Source organism: Cryptomeria japonica, chromosome 7 (assembly GCF_030272615.1).
Source record: "Cryptomeria japonica chromosome 7, Sugi_1.0, whole genome shotgun sequence".
NCBI classification, from domain to species: Eukaryota; Viridiplantae; Streptophyta; class Pinopsida; order Cupressales; family Cupressaceae; genus Cryptomeria; species Cryptomeria japonica.
Window position 1 is genome coordinate 230,036,237 of NC_081411.1, and position 10,032 is coordinate 230,046,268.

The window sequence follows — 10,032 nt, forward strand, 5'->3', positions numbered from 1 at the left end:
CGCCTAAGTTTTCGCTTCTAATACCCTGACTACTAGCCGGAAAAATCGCACGATGGAATTCAAGGAATCTTTGACTCCGGTTAACCTTTAACACCACAATATTAATTTATAAAATTTTCATTCCAATTTGGTTGGTCCTGAATGAGTCTAGCATGAATAAAATCTGTCCTATAAATGCCCCAATATCTCTTCAGATGATAACTAAAAGTTTATCCTTCTATTTCTTTAACTGGGGATAAACTCTGAACTGAAATCTGCAAGATGTTGTCCACAGCTGAGAGATGGGAGGGGGGAAAGAACAGGATATTGATCATAGGAGGCACAGGATACCTTGGTAAATACATGGCAAAAGCCAGTATTTCACTTAATTACCCTACCTATGTTCTTGTAAGGCCCGAATCTCTAGCTCCCAATTCATCCAGAGCCGGAAAACTTCAAGAGTTGACAGATATGGGTATTCGTATTCTTCAAGTAAGTAAGATTTTGTAGCTGAAAAATTTTAATTGCACTTAGTGCGTGGAAGAAATTTCTAACTGATTTTCATGGGTTTTATATACAGGGATCTCTGGATGATCACAAAAGCCTGATTAATGCATTTAAACAAGTAGATATAGTCATATCCTCGCTTGCAATTCCACAACATATGGATCAGCTAAAGATCATAAGAGCCATCCAAGAAGTTGGGAATATCAAGGTATGAAGTTGTAATTTCTGGATTTAAATTTGATGTGTCTGGCATATATCTTACTGAATTATTTCTTGTTGTGGAATTAGAGGTTTCTCCCATCAGAGTTTGGCAACGATGTAGACAGGGTGGAAGCTTTGCCTCCCTTTCAGAAGGTGTGTGATGATAAAAAGGTAATCCGCAGGGCTATTGAACAAGCAGGGATTCCTTATTCTTTCATTTCTGCCAACTCTTTTGCGGCATCTTTTGTCGTTATTTTATTCATCCTCGGCGTAATCCACAACCGGAGGAAGTTGTCATTTATGGCGATGGACTCACAAAAGGTATATTGTTTAAATTAGGTTTCAAATAGTATGACATGTGAAAGGAAATCAGAAGAATAACAGAACTGATGCGCCATTTGAGTGTTGTGCAGCGGTTTTGAATTTAGAGGACGACGTTGCAGCTTTTACTATAATGGTAGCAAACGACCCAAGAACATTAAACAAGCTTGTGATTTACAGGCCACCAGGGAACATAATTAGCCAGAGTGAGCTTGTATCTCTGTGGGAGAAGAAAACAGGGACCACTTTTAAGAGAGTTTTCTTGTCAGAATCTGACATGATCAATCTCTCAGAGAGTAAGTTTCCAATCTGTTTACCATCTGAACTTTTTTTTTTTACAAATGCTAAATCTTTATTAGTGCTAAAATGTAAAATACTTGTATGCAGCTCTGCCTCATCCGGATAACATTCCGGTTTGTGTTTTGCACAATATATTTGTGAAAGGCGACCAGACGAACTTCGAATTAGGAGAAGAAGAGGTGGAGGCTTCAAGGCTCTACCCAGACTATAAATACACTCCCATGGAAGCATTCCTTGACGCATCAATCAGTGCTCCCCGCCACACAAAACTTACTTCCTTTGCCTGAATGTATAATTACTTGGGAGCAATGTAACTGTTTTCACATAATTTTGTACATGTTATGTGGAGCCAAGAGATCTTACAGGAAGCCATAGGCCCACTATTGTTTTGGCGACCTTAGAGGAAAAGTATAGTATTCATGTTGCTCTCATGCCAACCAGTACTATTTATATTGTCTAGACCAATCTTCATGGTGAAGTGTCTTTTATTTGATTAATAGTATAATCTTTACTCGACTTTCGAGATAATGTTCTTAGGGAAAAGGTTTCTTTAGCAAGGATGATATGTTGAGCAAACTAATAATGTTCGACTAATGCATACATTTTTTACACATCGCAAATTCACTTTCAATTCTTTTATATTAACTTTTTTAAAATTAGTTAAATAAATTATTCTTTATCTAGTAATCTTCATATTTTTTAATGAATATTTTTTTCTTTTCTAAAGTGATTTAGTTAAATAACCATAATCAACTGATTTTAGTTCTTATGTCCTCAAACTAATGAATGAATGTATTAGGGTAATTAGAGTCCTTTCAACATTACTTCTAATAATTAATTCAACATCATCAATTGTAAATAAATTTCTTTGCCTTTTTAATCTCAACCCTTCAATTGTAAGTCTTAGATCAAATTCATAACCACTCAACTTCTTACACCTATTCCCCATCCCACTCTTTACTCACACACTAATATGATAAGATTATCTTAGAGGATTTGTAACCTCAACCTTGTTCATTAATCTTGATTGATACCTCCCCTTATGCTCACAAATGTGTGACCATTCTCTTCTCAAATGCTACCTCCACATTAACACGTGTGAGCATATTTATCCATCCACGTGATATTAGATAATACTCTTCCACTTTCTCTCAAAACATTATATATCATAATTTGACAAACATCCACTGATGAAGAATCGAGTTGCTTCTTTAGAACTTTCAAATAGACTACGAATAACATTGATGCAAATAAATCTCAACCCAACATTCCTTCCTTTCATCTTATGTCTACATTTTCAATTTAGAAAGTCTATCCAGGAATGGATTGTGATCCTTCTTATGTGAATGCTAACCTTATGTTGTTAGAATAAATAACTAAAAGTTAAGATCATCCACATATTTTCACACTTAAGGGAAATCCATTTCATTAAAATGGAGGCTTGGTATATGGAAATCCAAATATTAAATGTCAGGGTAGTTCTAAAAGTAAATGAAGTGAGCATAGCCCCATTATAACTACCTTCTAGAATGACACATATAGTTTAAGCTAACTTAACATATAAATATGTCCCTCACTATTATATAGCAAGATACAATACCTTGACTAGGTACTTCATATTATTTACATTGACACCCCTTAATTGCAACATAGGGAGATGAAATTATTATGAAAATGATGCAAGGTTTAAGAATGGTTTCTAGGTATTGCAGCATGCTAGGTACCCATGTACAAATGATCTCTCATAAATGAAAAAAGGAGAAAACCACTTGGAAAAAATTACTGCCCTAAAAGAGAGAATGAATATAATTAAGGATGGCTTGGATAACTCAATGATACCCCTAGTGGACTACATCCATCATATATAGATCCATCAAAATTCCAATTAATCTCCCTTCATAAGAATGATAAGAATAGAAACCATACAACCCCCCATAATGAAATAACTTGTTGCAAAGAAGTAGTAGAGATACATATGCAATAAACTTGGGAACCATCAATATAAGAAATAAAGGACAAGATATAGTTGTGAAAAAACACTAAAAAATTCTCAATCATGTAGTATCTTAGGAATCATAATAAGAAAATAGAATAATTCCTACTAAAAGGAAACAACTAGAAAATTCTCAATTTACACAACTCTAAAATCTAATGAAATAATAGTTAATTAAAAAATGATCTCAAACTAAAATGAAGTACAATATTAAATATGACACCATTAAAAATGATAGAATGTCCCAACAATGTTTCTAATTACCTATCGAACAAGAATTGACATAAATTTACTTGGGTCGATACTAAAAAGTATGCATAAATGGCTTCGAAGAGCTCCCCAATACCTTTCTAGTGCCACAAGAATTATGAAAAATAGATATTGTGACAAAAAATTATGAGTTTGGGAGCCAAAAAAGCAGCTCTATCTTCAACAGACCAAAAATGGTACAAAATAATAAAATATGCAAAAGAAAGTTTACATATAGGGGCTGGCCCCTAGGTTGGCCATATGATGATGCTATTTGTCAATGCAAAAGATAACCCGGCAACCAACCATCACAGTTTTCTTTTGAACACCATGGCAAAGTCAAAATTGACCAAAATTGCCCAAAAAATTAGCTAACTCCTAATTTTGGCAACTGAAACTATACTTGAAAGCCTTGTAGATCAAAGAAAACATAATGAAATTTGATAATACAAAAGGTAAAATTAACTTTTTTTGACACCGTGCATTCAATTATGAGATCAATGAAACCCTAATATTCACCTGGCAAATTCTTCAAGCCATATAACGGTACTCAGATCTAGGAAGTAATCCACAAGTCTAATTCTCTGTAAGAGATGATAATTGACTCCTCAATAACCCTAAAATCTTTAAAATATCAGAAGACTCTACAAGAGACACTTATAATAATAACTTGTATTATAAGGATAAATGAAATAATTGATTGAATATGAAATATCCAATGACATGCAATACTTACAAAGATAATACGTGACGTAATATGAACAACTAAAATGACACAAACATTAAATTCTTAAATAAGTAAAAAATAATTCAAATGAATATGACCAGATTATGATAAATTTCTAAAATGACACCTAAAACGTAAATATGATTATGTTCCCTTTATATATATCTTACTCATGACTAGTACTAGATATTATTCATTCTAATGGTAAATATAGCAGAAGCTTCCAACTGGAACATTCGCAAAACATTGATCTGTAAATGTTAGATTTCTAAGTTATTGTAAATTATCTTTATTACCATTGTTCCATGTTTTCCTGTTTGATATGTGGGGTATATATAAATATGCATGCGAGGTCAATTATTTTAGATTATCTGCATAACTGTCATTTCATCTTATGTTTGTGCATAGTATATATATTCATGCTAGTGTTGAATTTAGAGGATGGCATTGCAGCTTTTACTATAATGGTAGCAAACAAGATTGGACATATTGCTAAATATTGCTGAAGTAAGAATCCACCAGTAGCTGATGTAAATAGATATGAGAAGGGAAAGGAAAATTTTGAAGATATTAGAAAGAAACATGAGAGAAGATGGTTTAGGAAGTTAGATACTCCACTGATAGATCAACTACTAGAGCCATCAGGTCCTACACCCGAAGCAGGAACTGCATTCGGTAACTAAGGCATTATGACTTAGGGGTAGGCAAATCATTGAAGATCATGCAAACACATTGGATTAGATTTGTAGTCAGGGAATTTTGATTGTGAATGGATACTCAAACAATTTCAAGTGTTTAGTAGAACCTATATGTAGATTATGTGATCCAGTCAGATTGTTCGGTAGCGTTTATGACAGTGGAAAATTAGGGTTAATGGTGATAAAAGGGAAAAAGTTAAGTCATTTCTTTACATTGTGATCTTGTATCCCTGTGGAAACAAAATTAGTCAGAGTGAGCTTGTATCCCTATGGGCGAAGAAAACAGGGACCACTTTTAAGAGAGTTTTCTTATCAAAATCTGACATGATCAATCTCTCAGAGAGTAAGTTTCTAATCTATTTACATTTGTCTTATGCTTTCAACTTTTTGTGCACACTGTGTAGACGGTATTTATATTCATGTGAACACAGTACATTTGTCTTGTGCTTTCTCTGTATGTTTCTGTATATGAATATGATATATTCGTCAATTATTTCAAATTATGATGTTATTTCCCATTTGCTTGTTCCTTTGTCTGTTCCTTTGGAGATGCTTTTTTTTCATTACCAGCAATTACTTTCTCTATATTTATTAGGTATCTTTTACTCTCGTTTGTAATAAGAAATTTGTGTGAAATCTAATTTAGAAATTATTTTTCTGTTCGAAGATGGAGAATAGAGTGTTATTTAAAATATCAAACAAATGGAATTCGGATGATGTTTTTCGAAGCTTTCATATTAAGTTTGCATTTTATTAACGAGAGTCAATATTACAGACCACACATACCTCTTATGGCAACTACTATATATATGTAGTCTATAAAGTACATCAATAAAGCAATAATGCTGTAGAGACTTTAGGATGAGCCAAGATTTTGTGTAAGAGTCTTAAAATCATTAATAGTAAGTGTAATAAAATAATATGTATTAATAATATAATTAAATATTCGGGATTAGTGTTTTAAATAATTAAAAATGGAAAAGGCTAGAACATTTACATATCCTTAAATAGCAACACTTAGGGTGCATGAGGAATGTGCATCTTCTCGAAGACCAAAAAAATATCAAAACTAGTGAGGGACCACCTAATCACACCCAACAAATAGACAAAGACCAGAGATAGAACCTAGAAACTAAAACCAAAACACCGACCACCAAAGGCACGAAGGGATGGTCCATTAGGTAGAGTTGCTACCCTCTTGCCAATCTAAAATTGAGATTAGTGTTAAATTATTAAATATAATATATTTATTATAATTTTTTATATGTAGTGGTTTTTTATTATATTCAAATTTTTTTTGTTAAGTTAATTAAGAACCTAATTATTGACATAACTATTTTTTTTCTAAAATTGTTGGTGCTTAATTATAATTTTGAATATTTCTTCTATCTTTAACTTACTCACCAACATTAGTTAATGTGTGAGTGTTATAAGAATTCATAGTGTTTCTAACCTCTAAAAATTTATTAAATTGTAAGGGTCAATTTTTTCTTAGATAAACGATCAACGGACTAAATTTATGAATTTAATTGAAGATTTAAGTATATAAATGAAGATGAGAACAAAACTAAGTGGATGTGGTTTAGTAAATCCTTTGATTTTCATTCAAAATGTTTCTACTATAATAAAATATAGAGTGTCCTCATTTACGATTCTCTCATGTCATGCCTGCCTTGTAAATGCTTTGGATTTCCTTTATTCTTAGATTTTGCAAAGAAAAAATTCTAATAGAGGTGTTCTTTCAAATATAAAAAAATAAATTCTCCTTAAAATTAAAATGGACTACTTTAGCAAGAAAGATCACATTGGAAAACATGGTCTTAAATGCAATCCCTATATACTGTTGGCAATTGACACTCATCTGATAAGGTGAATAGCATTTAGGGTTGTCATTGATGGCAACTCATCTTTGGGTTTTGATATTTCTCATCCGGTTTCATTGTCTTATCATTTTGCATAGATTGGGAGAATCAATATACACTATACACAGCTGATATACGTGCACACTTTGCTTTATTCTTGTTAATCGATTAGTCTTGGTACTGGTAATGTGTATTTGGGACTCGGTTAAGTATAGGACCCAGTTAAGTATAGGACCCGATTAAGTATAGGACCAGATTAAGGAATTTTGTGACCCCAGTAAATCACCTATTAAATTTATGGTAGCATGTCAAGGCCGACATTAATTATGGTCATAGGGATAATGCATATCATTATTCGCAATCTAGCAGCCGACGGGTTTATTTTTTTCATTGAGGCTGATATGGTGAAAAGATAAAGGGTATTTAAGGGAGAACACTTAGTGGTGAATTTGATGTTAATGGTTATGCAATTTTCAATCAGAATCAGTAAGATTTTGATGGTATGCGATTTAGTCAGCGAGTGGAAGCTTTTCTGCACAGTCTCAACCAGTAGCAAAAAAGAGCAGAATAGAGTATCAATAAACCTGTTCAGAGGAGGTTGAGAGAGCTTAAACCAGAACTTATCTAGTATGGTCAGATGCACTTTATAAGTTCATTTTTGTATGAAATCATTGTGTAATGTTGCATAAGTCAGTGAGACTTCTGTTGAGAAATGAGCTTTAGGTGGTGCACCTGATTGCATGTGCAATCCCCTCTATGTAATATTTGTATACCTTAATCAAGTATATAGATATTGTGGGTATCAGCCCCACCATGGTTTTTCCCTTTACGGGGGTTTCCACATATAAATATTGGTGTTATTATGTTTCTTCTCTATGTGTTGTTTGGTTTATGCACTTTAATTTTATTTTTTGTTAACCGGTCCATAAGAAATAAGTTCAAAAGTTCATTTATCGGTAGAACACTGATTCACCCCCCCTTTTAGTGTTCTTGGATTCGAACAATTGGTATCAGAGCCTATTTCCTTGGAAGAAGTCTAACAAATTGAGGAAGATCCAGAACTTGGAATCATTGGAAATAGGTTTGCAACAACAACTTCAACTAGCTATTGAGGATCTTGATAATGAGCAGGTAGAAAACAATAAACTGAAGAATGAACTAATGCAAGTCAGAGAACACATCATTTCATTGCAAGGAAATTTATTATATGTTTAAGCCAAGAGGAAGGAACTCTGTGATCAACTGCAAAATCATAGTAGTGATGAGGAAGATGCCTTAAAAGATCCGTGTCAAAAAATCTCTTAGGGGAATAATACATTGAAGAATGAGATGCAAGCCCTAACTATGAGAATGTGCAAGGAAATTTAAGATAGAAAGAAGAATGAAGAAAACCTAGCTCAAGAATTGAAGGACAAATCGAAGGATGCAATAGACTGACACATGAGAATGACAAGTTGAAACTTGAGTTGATTTAGTCCCAGAATAATGAACAACAACTTGACAGAAAGATCATAATCATGCGAGATGAATTGGCCACTACAAATGAGTACAAAGACAAGTTCAAAGCTATCTGTGCAAGGCTTGATGAACTCCTGAAGAGCCAGAGAGATGCTAATGACAAGAGAGGTCTTGGATATGAAGTAGGATAAAGCTCTGGTACTGTGAAACAAGATCAGTCATCCAGTCAGAAGAAGAATCATGCCAATAACCAGAACCAAAAATTACTGGTAAGACAACCTAATTCTCACAAATTCAATGGTGCATGCTTTATTTGCAAAAATATGGTCATATAGCAAGTCAGTGCAGAAATAGGAATAATCAAAAAAATTCATCATTGACCAGTCTTGAAAATATCAGATGTCATGCATGTAGTACATTTGGACATATAGAAAACCAATGCAGATCAAAAGTAAATCAAGGAAATCAGGGGTATAACAAAGTGATTCAAAAGAACCATATTATCTATTATGCATGCAACAAGATTGGACATATTGCTAAATATTGCAGAACTAAGAATCCACCAGTAGCTTATGGAAATGCATATGAGAAGGGAAAGGAAAATTTTGAAGATATTAAAAAGAAACATGAGAGAAGATGGGTTAGGAAGTTAGATACTCCACCAATAGATAAACTAGTAGAGCCATCAGGTCCTACACTTGAAGCAGGAACTACATTTGGTAACTAAGGCATTATGCCTTAGGGGTAGGCAAATCATTGAAGATCATGCAAACACACTACATTAGATTTGTAGTCAGGAAATTTTGATTGTGAATGGATACTCAGGCATTTTCAAGTGTTTAGTAGAACCTATATGTAGATTATGTTATCCGATTAGATTGTTTGGTAGCATTTATGACAGTGGAAAATTAGGGTTAATGGTGATAAAAGGGAAAAAGTTAAGTCATTTCTTTACATAGTGAACTTGTATCCCCGTGGGAACAAAATTAGTCAGATTGAGCTTGTATCCCTGTGGGCGAACAAAAGAGGGACAACTTTTAAGAGAGTTTTCTTGTCAGAATCTAACATGATCAATCTCTCAGAGAGTAAGTTTCTAATCTGTTTACATTTGTCTTATGCTTTCAACTTTTTGTGCATGCTGTGTAGACGGTATTTATATTCATGTGAACACAGTACATTTGTCTTGTGCTTTCTCTGTATGTTTCTATATATGAATATGATAGATTCATCAATTATTTCAAATTATGACGTTATTTCCCATTTGCTTGTTCCTTTGGAGATGCTTTTTATTCATTGCCAGCATTTACTTTCTCTATATTTATTAGGTATCTTTTACTCTCGTTTGTAATAAGAAATTTGTGTGAAATCTAATTTAGAAATTATTTTTCTGTTCGAAGATGGAGAATAGAGTTTTATTTAAAATATCAAACAAATGGAATTCAGATGATGTTTTTTGAAGCTATCATCTTAAGTTTTCATTTTATTAATGAGAGTCAATATTACAACCCATGCATACCTCTAATGGCAACCACTATATATATATAGTCTATAAAGTACATCAATAAAGCAATAATGTTGTAGAGACTTTAGGATGAGCCAATATTTTGTGTAAGAGTCTTAAAATCATTAATAGTAAGTGTAATAAAAGATTAATATATATTAATAATATAATTAAATATTTGGGTTTAGTGTTTCAATTAATTAAAAATGGAAAAGGCTAGAACATTTACATATCCT

At 32.9% G+C, this 10,032-nt stretch overlaps 1 pseudogene; it reads left to right on the plus strand.

Moving 5' to 3' along the window:
• The first annotated feature begins 220 nt into the window (after positions 1-220).
• Positions 221-1,721, plus strand: LOC131028439 (isoeugenol synthase 1-like; annotated as a pseudogene).
• Positions 1,722-10,032: the final 8,311 nt, after the last annotated feature.